We start from the raw sequence: 10,045 nt of genomic DNA on the forward strand, positions 1-10,045 counted from the left end.
TGCTAGGGTTAAAATAGGATCAGTTGGCATTTGTTCATTGCTATTTTTGCTTTTTTCCTGCAACCACTTCTAAAATGGAATATATATATATATATAAATATATTATATATATTTCTTAATAATTGTTTAGAAGTTTATTGTGCTCTATGGCTGCTCTTTTTTTTTTATTATTTATTGTAACTGGAGGATTTGCAGTCCATGGGCCATGTTGGATTTATCAAAACTAAAGGCTGGGATGCAGAGATTATACTCTTCTGTGTATATTTGATGGTTTAGTTGAGAATTTCTCTTTCCCAACCTCCTCGTAGGTATTTATTGAAAGTAGAATTTTGGTATAGGTTTTGTAGGGGGTTAGTAACAATAATAAAATGTAGATATATATTTGTTTTGTAGTAAATAAAATAATGGAGGCTCCAATCCAGTTTTTAAATGTGTGTTACCATTCCACTTAGTTTCCTAATATATGCGAATTATTTATATCTTCAGCCAAAACATACATTTTAATTTGTGTGAATAATTCTGAAAGAAGATTAAGTTTTTTTTTTAATTAGATTACATTTTTCAAAATCTGGCTAGGTACTAAGTGACAGGATTAACAAGGGCACTTTGCAGGATTTTGATGTTTTCCTGATTAGATCAGGGGTATTTTATACAGAAGCAGTAACTGATTAAGTGGTTTTAGCAATGTGAATGAATGCATGACCCTAGTTTATCTCAGTATCTTCATAAAGAAGCCATCTTAACTGTCAAGAAAGCCCAACCAAGAGTGAAAATGACATTAGCAAAAAGCTAAGCAAAAGGTCAGTAGAGCAGACTAGAAGAGGAAAAAAAAGTTCTTTTCCCCTACTCCAGGTATTGGGATGACCAATATTAGTCTCACATACGCAGCTGAGTATGTACTAAAAATATTTTTCTGAACTTCATTAGCCCAATATTATACTAACATTAGACGAAGAAAAAATATCTTTGCAGTGCCTACTTTTTTCCTGTGCAAAGAACAACATTTTAAAATGTCGGAGTTTTTTTAATATTAATCTAAGGAAATTGCTGAACAGGTAATACTGTGATATTTAAAATAAAATAAATGCATTTCAAGATGGCAGCTGCACTAAAACCTATTACTTAGAAATGATAATATAAAGAGACTTCTCATGGCTACTTGCACACAAGTTCTCCTAGTCATTTTTCCAAGTGTGATTTCTCAAACATTTTTTTTTAAATCACAAATAATGATACTTGTTTTCATGTATGCAGCACCTTCCGTCTGAGGGTTTCAATGTGTTTTAAAAATATGTCTGTAATTCTCTCAACAACAGAAATCAGGTAAAGAAAAAAGATTAGATTAATTACTGTGACTTCAAACATGTCTGTACTAGCCATGCAAAAATACTTATACAATATTGCACACACCTCTGTGGATTCTTCCAGGATATGAGCAATTTGAGGCAAGTTACTGTTCATCTTCAGCCAAAGGCAATGAAGAATTGCCATTAAAAAGAGATGTTGTGATTTCTTATTTTTGTATCAAACATTTCTTTATTGGGTGTTAAAAACAGAATGTAAATTAAAAAAATCCTTATTTTTTTACAAGTTACATTGTCTTCTAATAAGAAACTCTGTGTTAACAAATGCAATGGAGTGGCTACAGTTTGCATTTGTTGAATCACTCCAGGTAATATTTGGAATGGAGTGAGGGAAATGCAAAGCTCAGATCCAAACTATTCTCATTGCTAGAACAGTATTAAAGTAACAAAACAAAATGCAAAATCCAATTTTGGCATATCTATGCATGGTTTAAGGGCAGCAGAATTCATACTGATTCTAGGCAGACAGGTCTTGAGGCAGGTTTTCACAGATCTGTACTCTGAACCTGGTCACCATTATTTTAGTTCATAGTAATACACATATACAGGTCTCCACTTTAAAATATTTGAGAAATAATAACAAATAAAACTGCATTTCTGAGGATCTCAGAGCTCTTTGAACTATTTTTCACCGTCAATATTTTTTTAAGATTCACACACACAAAAAATTATTTTTTTGCCAAAATACAAAAAAAATGGTTTTCAAAATCATTTTTAGTAATAAAAAAATTATGAAAAACTGAGAATCTTTACTGGAAAAAAAATCTAATTTTTGGTTTAAACATTGTAAAATAGCAACCAAAATAACAGTTTTCCACAAAACCTTTTGTTTTGGTTGAAAAGCTGTTTCCTGTTGAAAAAATGAATCTTGGTAGCCAGGTCCCTAGGGGCTGCATACCTTTAGAAGATCATTTTTTCCCTCCAGTGTCATTTTTATTCTTATTGCTTCCCCTTCCCACCAAACTGCAGCATAGGAATACTTTATTAATTTTGCATCATTGCCTGAACTACCGCCCCATTTGGAAAGCCATCACTCCTCTCACCTCTGATGATAAGGGAATGTCAGCTGCCTCATATCTTTAGAAGGCTTAGTAATGGGTACGTCAGCCTTTTGACCCAGAGGCAAAACTTATTCCAAAATTTAGAGGTCCACAGTATACAAATGGGAAGAAAATTTGTTCCCGAGTATTTTTAACTCACTATGTTTTCCTTCAGCACTGTGTTCGAACTCACATTATCAGGGTCTTTGCTCTTAGTGGTTTTTTTTTTTTTTTTTTTGCAGGGGGGAAAGGAGGAGGAGATGCTGTTTGGTATATTTACTAATATATCATTTTTCTACTGTACTTTGAACAGGTTATATCCAGATTCCAGCTGGATGAGTTTCCACTTTTTGTAAGCTATTATGAGACTCAGCACAAGCATTGGTGGTGTGCTCCATAGGATTTGGGAAGCAGACTTCTGAATCATTATTTCCTTGCCAGAGTGGCACTGAGTGGGAGCCTACCCAGTTTTTATTTATAATACTTTTAGAAGCATGCAATTCGGAATTCAGTTCTGGGGCTTAATTCACATCTGTAGGGCGCAGTTCGCAGCTGGTCCCTTGCTCTTAACTACTCCTGAATATAGATTCTCCCTCAAGGTAGGACAAGCGGTTGTACCACCATAGCTCTCCACCAGGCGAGGGTTCCTTTAAATTACAGGCAGGGATCCAGAGGATTCCCCACTGGCAGATGCTCTATCCTAGCTCTACCTTTTGCTGGATTAGCAACCACAGACCTTCTACACCACTTGCATAGTGGTGCTGGATCCTTGTACATGCAGATTTTGTAAACTGCTGCTCTCTTTTAGTCTGTTACACCATTGCCACTCACCCAGTGGCGGATTAGCCACTGGGCTGACAGGGCCTGTGCCCAGGGGCCCCAGCCAACTGGAAAGCCCCGGAAAAAATCCCCGCCTCCGGCCCTGGGACTGGAGAAGCTTTCACTCCCTGCTGCACCACAGGGCCGTGGCGTGGGGACAGAGCTTCTCCGGTCTTGGGGCCACAGTTGGGGGCAGAAAGGAGCAAAAGGGGTTGCAGGGCTGCAATGGGGGTAGGAATGGGGAGGACCCGGGGAAGGGGCAGTAAGGGGTGTGGCTGTGGGCAGGTCCACAGGCAGAAGGGGCAGAATGGGGGAGGGGCTGCAAGCAGAAGGAGTGGGGCAGGGCCCATGGCCCCAGGGAACCTTATTCCACCTCTGCACTCACCATGGCAGCCTCTGGAGGAATAAAGGAAGCACCTACTCCACTCTCACCAGGGAACTTACTTGGCATGGAAGACCTTCTGCACCATGGGTGAATTTCTCTGAAATAATTATCCATGCTGCATATTACTAAGAGTCGCAATACATAAGCGACATGTACATTGCTTAAACACATCAAGCAAGATTTTGTTGTCTGAGCATTCGTACATATTGCTCAACCTCTAAAAATAGCTACTGTTTTTATTCAACTCATAACCTTGCTACATCCCTAATCTGAACAACACACCTATGGGTTGTTGCCCTTCACCTGTTCTCTGACCCACGGCACCAATGACAGTCTTTTCTTTAAAGGCCTATAGGCAGAACTGAGGAGGCTAAATGGATCTGAAATAACAACTTATGGCTAATCAGCACAAGTTGATCAATGATGGGAGTAAGTATATAAAGATGTATTGTATATTGCGAACATAAAGATAGCACCGTCTTGACTTTAGACCCAATTCGCTGGTGCCCTAAACTTTCTGTAGTCACTTACTGCAGTGCAAAGTGAGTGTAAAATGCTACCAGGTCACAATGGTAGCATTTTACTCCGCTTTTGCACTGACGAGGGTCAAGCTCTTCATTTCTCCTCGCACCATGAATAACCACATTAATTTAAACAGAACTTTAATGTAGGCATTTTGTTCAGGTACTAAACACACACACACTTTTTATTATTTTAGTACCAGATGTATTAAGGGGGGTTGGTGGGTGGACTATATATTTTGGTCTGCATCTTTCTCTGATTCATTCAGTGCCCAGGACTCAAAGGTACAGTAGAGATAGATTCAGGAGAAAGAACTATAAATGGGGTAAAGACAAAGATTTTATCAGTAACATTGAAAGTTAAATTAAAAGCAACAATGCCAATGATAAAAATGTTGATAGAAATGTTAAATAGGACAATTTTACTGTAGGCAAGTGGTTTCCAACTTCAATTGAATTCCTAATTAAAGCCATGACTGCTATTTATTGTGCAATATGCTTATTTGGTGTTGCAGCATCTGTTTCTTCCAAGCTGCATTCACCCTCCTCTCCTGGGTTAATTTAAGTTCACCCGCCTCCCCTCAGTTCAGCACTGGCACGGGAGTCTCACAGAAAGGGAATTCAGCACATTTCAGAGATTTAGTATGTATTTTAAAGTTCAAACCTTCTTGGATACACACATGCTAAATACTAAAGAGCCTTGTTTAAAACTGGTAGGGACTTTATTTAGTACAACATGTGCCTTTGCATGTCTGATTCACCCCCGTGTGCCTTGGTGGTGCAAGCATTTTAAAGTGCTGTGTACATTCAGCAACAGGAGAACTGCACAGTTAACAAGGAGAAATCTGCCCCCTTCCCACCCACAAACATCAGAGAACATTTCCTTCAACTGAACCGAATCTGACTTTTAGCAGAATCAGGAGAGAGCTGATGGAGGGGAGAAAGGAAATTCTCTGATGTCTCTTCCAGCCTCCGGGCTATTGCTCACTGGAGCTGCTGCTGTTTATTATTACTAATTGGTTTGCCAGAGGCCCCAACTGAGATCAGGGCACCACTGTGCTTGGTGCTGTACAAACACACAAAGAGAATCCATGCTCTGAGTTGCTTCTAGACTCTAAATCGACCAGACAAATGGTTGGCAGGTAACAAGTGACACAGAGAGGGGTGTGACTTGCTCCTCATCACACAGCAGGTTAGTGGCAAAGCCAGAATAAGAAACCCAGGTCTCCTCATTGCAAGGGCAGCACCCTCTCCATCAGAGCACACTGCAGATTTCTCAGGTGTGAGAACCCCAAGGTTACGGTGCTGCTAAGTAGCTCCCAAACATGGACAGTCTGGGGCCCACTCAGTTACATTTTGCAGTGTCTCCACTGGGGAAATGCCAGAGGCAGAAAGTTTGAAAGGGGCAACAGTGTTCTCACTGCTGCTATGGAAGGGCTGTACCGTCACCACATCCCGGTATGACCAGAGAGGAGAGTGCAGAGACTCTGCTTCTCCACAAGAGGAGTCCTGCAAGTGGAGGAAGCAAAGCCTTTCCTTTAAGGGTATGTCTACATTACAATAAGACACGAGATGGCTGGCCCATATCAGCTGACTTAGGTTTGTGGGACTTGGGCTGTGGGGCTATAAAATTGCAGTGTAGACATCTAGGCTTGAGCTGGAGACTGGGCTCTGGGACCCTTGGGACCCAAGGGCCAATGTCTACACTGCAATTTTATAGCCCTGCAGTCTGAGCCTGGGGAGCCCAAGTCAGCTGACACAGAACAACCATGCGTGTTTTATTGCAATGTAGACATATCCTAAGAGGACTGGGGAGGATGGCTGCACAGATGTGGATATGCAAAGCCCTCTTTTCTCCCCTGCTGTGGCAAGAAGATGGCAGGCAGTTGGAGATACAAGGAACTCCTCCATGCAGGAAGAGCAAAGGTCATGTAACCTACCCAGAAGAATGCAACCAATGGTGTCAAGGCCTACAAAACCATCCCAAAGGAGATGGGAGGGGTTGGAAGCGAGTCAGGGAGAAGAAGGCTCCCCACAAAGAAGTCCTGCTGTCACCAAATAGGAAGGTTGAATCACCCCACAACAGAGGTAGAGAAAGAAAGGAAGCATTGCAGAAAGGGGAGGGATGCCAGAAAATGGATGGACTAGTCTGAATAAGCTCCAGACAAACATCTGAACTGGGAAGTGCTTATCTGAACCTTGTAAGGTTGCCCATCACTAGTTTCAGTTACCTATAGTGAGAATAGAATGTCAGCGCTGAAGGGGAAGCTGTTTAGGGCAGGGCCATGTTTTCTTGTGTATCTATATAGCATTGAACAGAATGGAGCCAGGAGGCCTTGGGGTGCCAGCACAGTCCAGATATGTATAATAATAGTGCTCAATTTCCCTTACTTTTGTCAATTGGAACTATTTTTAACTGACTTTTAAAATCCAGTTTCCTGCTGTAAAATGGTTTCAGTCGATTTCATGGCTCGGAAAGGTGGCAGACAAAGCCTTGGAAACTGAACTCCTTTATTTAGTCATAGACCTGTGACTCAAACCACAGGCAGTGCCCTGACAATCGTTCCCCACAATAACACATCAACCCTAACTTGGAAGCACCGCTAGGATCACGAGTCTCCATAGCCACTCAATTCTTTCCCTCTCTACTGAAGGAAATTCTAATGGTGGGTTGTTGGGGTTTTTTCCCCCTGAACACTAGAAATACCTATTTTACACAGACTACAGAGCAGCCACCAGATGGTAATAAGAGTTGGTCACAAGTATCAGCGAGCGGCTGGATCAAACCAGTGACCAAGAGGTGAAAGAAATATCTTATGGCCAGCACCTTGAGCCTTCCATTTGATGGGAACATGAACATTTCCAAGGTGAAAGTCATGGAGAAGTACCTGAGATACATTTTACTACCTTTTCCAGTGTGCTGGCTGTAGGAAATAGATCTAAAAGTATCAAAAAACGAGAACCCCCCAGTAGAGGGAATTTTAGCACATATAGCATGCTACTAAAACATTAACATGAAATAACTTTTGATCAATGCTAGGAGAAAAAAAATTATATATTAAAACATACACGTTTCTTCCTGCATAGTTCAAATTACTTTACAATGCTGATTAAAATAACAGAACATTATAGCTTGCTGAGCTAAACATTATATTTCTAAATCCATTTTCAATTGTTTTCCTTCAGTTTAAACATTTCTGAGTAATTTTATTGCTAATCATACCTGCTAGACTTTTTTTTTTTTTTGTATTAGACATTAAAATTCACACATTTTATCTAAGTTACACAGTGCTGTTAGGTTTAACTCTTTCAGTGCCACAGACCAACGACAGTAGAGCAGTCAGAGGCACATGTGCAGCAGCTGCCATTAAAAAAAATCAGCTTTTGCCAACAGATACAGAGAGGAAGGAGAGAAAAAAAATAAAATGGGAGAGAGAGAGAGATAGAGATATGAAGGCAGAGAGGAAGAGAGAAAGTTAGAAGGAAATGAAGAAAAACTAGTAAATGACACCCAATTTTAAGTTTAAACATTATATTTTTTATGTCCCTACATGTCATTGTTTTTTTCATCTGGTAGAAAAGATCAAGCAAAAAGATGGAAGAGTTTGCTTTAATTCAAGAAAGAGGGTGGAGCAAACTGAGATGACTGTGACCTGTGAAAGAGGAGCATACATAGTTCAACAGTTCAAGCATTGAACAGCTCCCTTCAGAATTAAATAAGGTACCTCAAGAAACATTTTGTGAATAGAGGGAACATAATAATTGTGAGACAGAAATGTAGGATAAAGCTGATATGAAGGAAAGCTGCAGTAAAGTAGTTACAGACAACAAAATATAACACTTTTTGGAAACACCTGTCAAGGTTTTAATATCTCTCTGTAACTGTTTTTCCCCCAAGGCATCTCTCTATGAGTACTGCTGTCTCACTGCTTCTCGTCAGGAGGAACTCCACTCTGCTGTCTTAAATTTCAATCCCGTTGTCCTTATGCTGGACAGGTTCCCATTAGAATAAATGGGAGGCTGACCTGAGTAAAGATTTCATGATGGGGCCCATGCTGTACCATTTGCACCTAGAGAATTCTAATTCTCATAAGTTAGCAGAGCATGCACATTCAGGGACCACTAAGTGCTGGTAACTACATCAAAACATTAATTAACACAACTAGATTGCCACACAAATAAAACATTAATATGGTAATTTCTAGCCTATAACCAGCTGGAATCTTTTCCCCAGCTATATATATACACTGGCATTAACTGTGCAAAGCAAGTATTATAACAAATTCAAATTAATATCACCTTTTCCCAGTTTTATAATTCAGACTCAAATTGTAAATTATTAAAATCCCTTGGAAATAGAGAGACAAGGTGGGTGAGGCAATATCTGTTATTGGGCCAATTTCGGTTGGTGAGATAGACAAGCTTTCAACCCACTCGGCTACAACTTCCCATGGGAATAGTCCCTTTTGAAACGCTACTTCAGGATCCTTGTTTAAGATGTAAAGTCCTTTCAGTTAAGTTGTTCTGTCCTGGATTCCTTAAATCCCATAGATATTCAGTGGTGATATCCTAACTTGGACCTCCGTGACTGCTAAATGATCCCAATCTCTCTCCTGTCAGCTCTCCGCCAAGCCCCTTTCTGTCTTTTCTCCACAGCCCTGCCCTTCTCTCTCTTGCAGTAGCTGTTGTATGAAACTGTCTGCACCCTACTCACATGCTTTTGCTGTGCTATTCCAGATAACTATGGAAGAGAAGAAAAGCTGTTTGACTCAGGTTCATGGAGATTCAGGGTGGTGGATTTCTCTGCAGGATTGATACTTATTCGTTACTTTGATTTTCATCTCAGGTTGTAGTTGCACCTATCAAAAGTCACATATGTAGAAATATATATTTGACATTACTGTAGGTAACATTTTTGTCATCACATCCAATAGAATAATAATGTCCTTCATGAACATTAGTGCATTGCACATAGATAATTTGAAAGACCAAGGGAAAGACAGCTAGCAAAAATACGAGCAATGCCAGTTAGTGAAAAGCTCACATTTTCAAAGTACTGTTTAACCAATTAAAACTGAATTAAATGAATATAACTTTAACTATGTCAACTGTTTAGCATAAAAAGTTGTTCAATATATCATACTATATGTAGGAAGATTTTTGTAATCTTTAATTGTAAGAAATAGTCAAATACTATTTAATTGCATAACTGGGTAGGATATAAAATTCACAATTACATGAATTATATTTAGTAAAATATGTTAAAACAGTTTTTAGATGGTGGAATTTTATGGATATTATATTGGAATTGAAGCACATTTTAATTACCTAATTATTGCCATTTTCAAAGTCCAGTTATACCATAACTGAGTCCAAGGTTGAAAGAGTGATTTAATTGATTTATCTGGTCTCTCAGTTACCTGTAATAAGAATAATTTGGGGTGTAACCTGCCCTATAAGAATCCAAACATTAAACCACACTGAACTGAACCTTGGACCTTAAATGGTAATCCCATCACTAATTTATTTTACATTTCTAATCCTAGGTACATAAAACAGTAAACAGTGGATAACATTTTAAGAGATACAGACATGAACTGATATGACAGGACAGTCTTTTATGCTTATCATGCTTTTCCTCTGAGCCGGCTTCCTTAAGGTTCTGCATAATACAAACCTCTCAGTCATCCAGACCTTTAACATGGGGCCCATCTTTGACTCCTCCATCTTTTTCTCTACCCACAACCAGCCCTCAATCTTCTTCTTCTTCTTCCACAACAGCAGCCTTTCTGTCCCATGAATAAAATTGCTTCTCTATACCCTCTTCACATCCCTCCATACTTACTGATTTTCAAAGAAGCTGAGCACCAGTTTGCCCAATTTATTGCAGTGAGCATTGAGGGTGCTTGCCTCCTC

This window comes from Eretmochelys imbricata, chromosome 12 (assembly GCF_965152235.1).
Source record: "Eretmochelys imbricata isolate rEreImb1 chromosome 12, rEreImb1.hap1, whole genome shotgun sequence".
In the NCBI taxonomy this organism is placed as follows: Eukaryota; Metazoa; Chordata; order Testudines; family Cheloniidae; genus Eretmochelys; species Eretmochelys imbricata.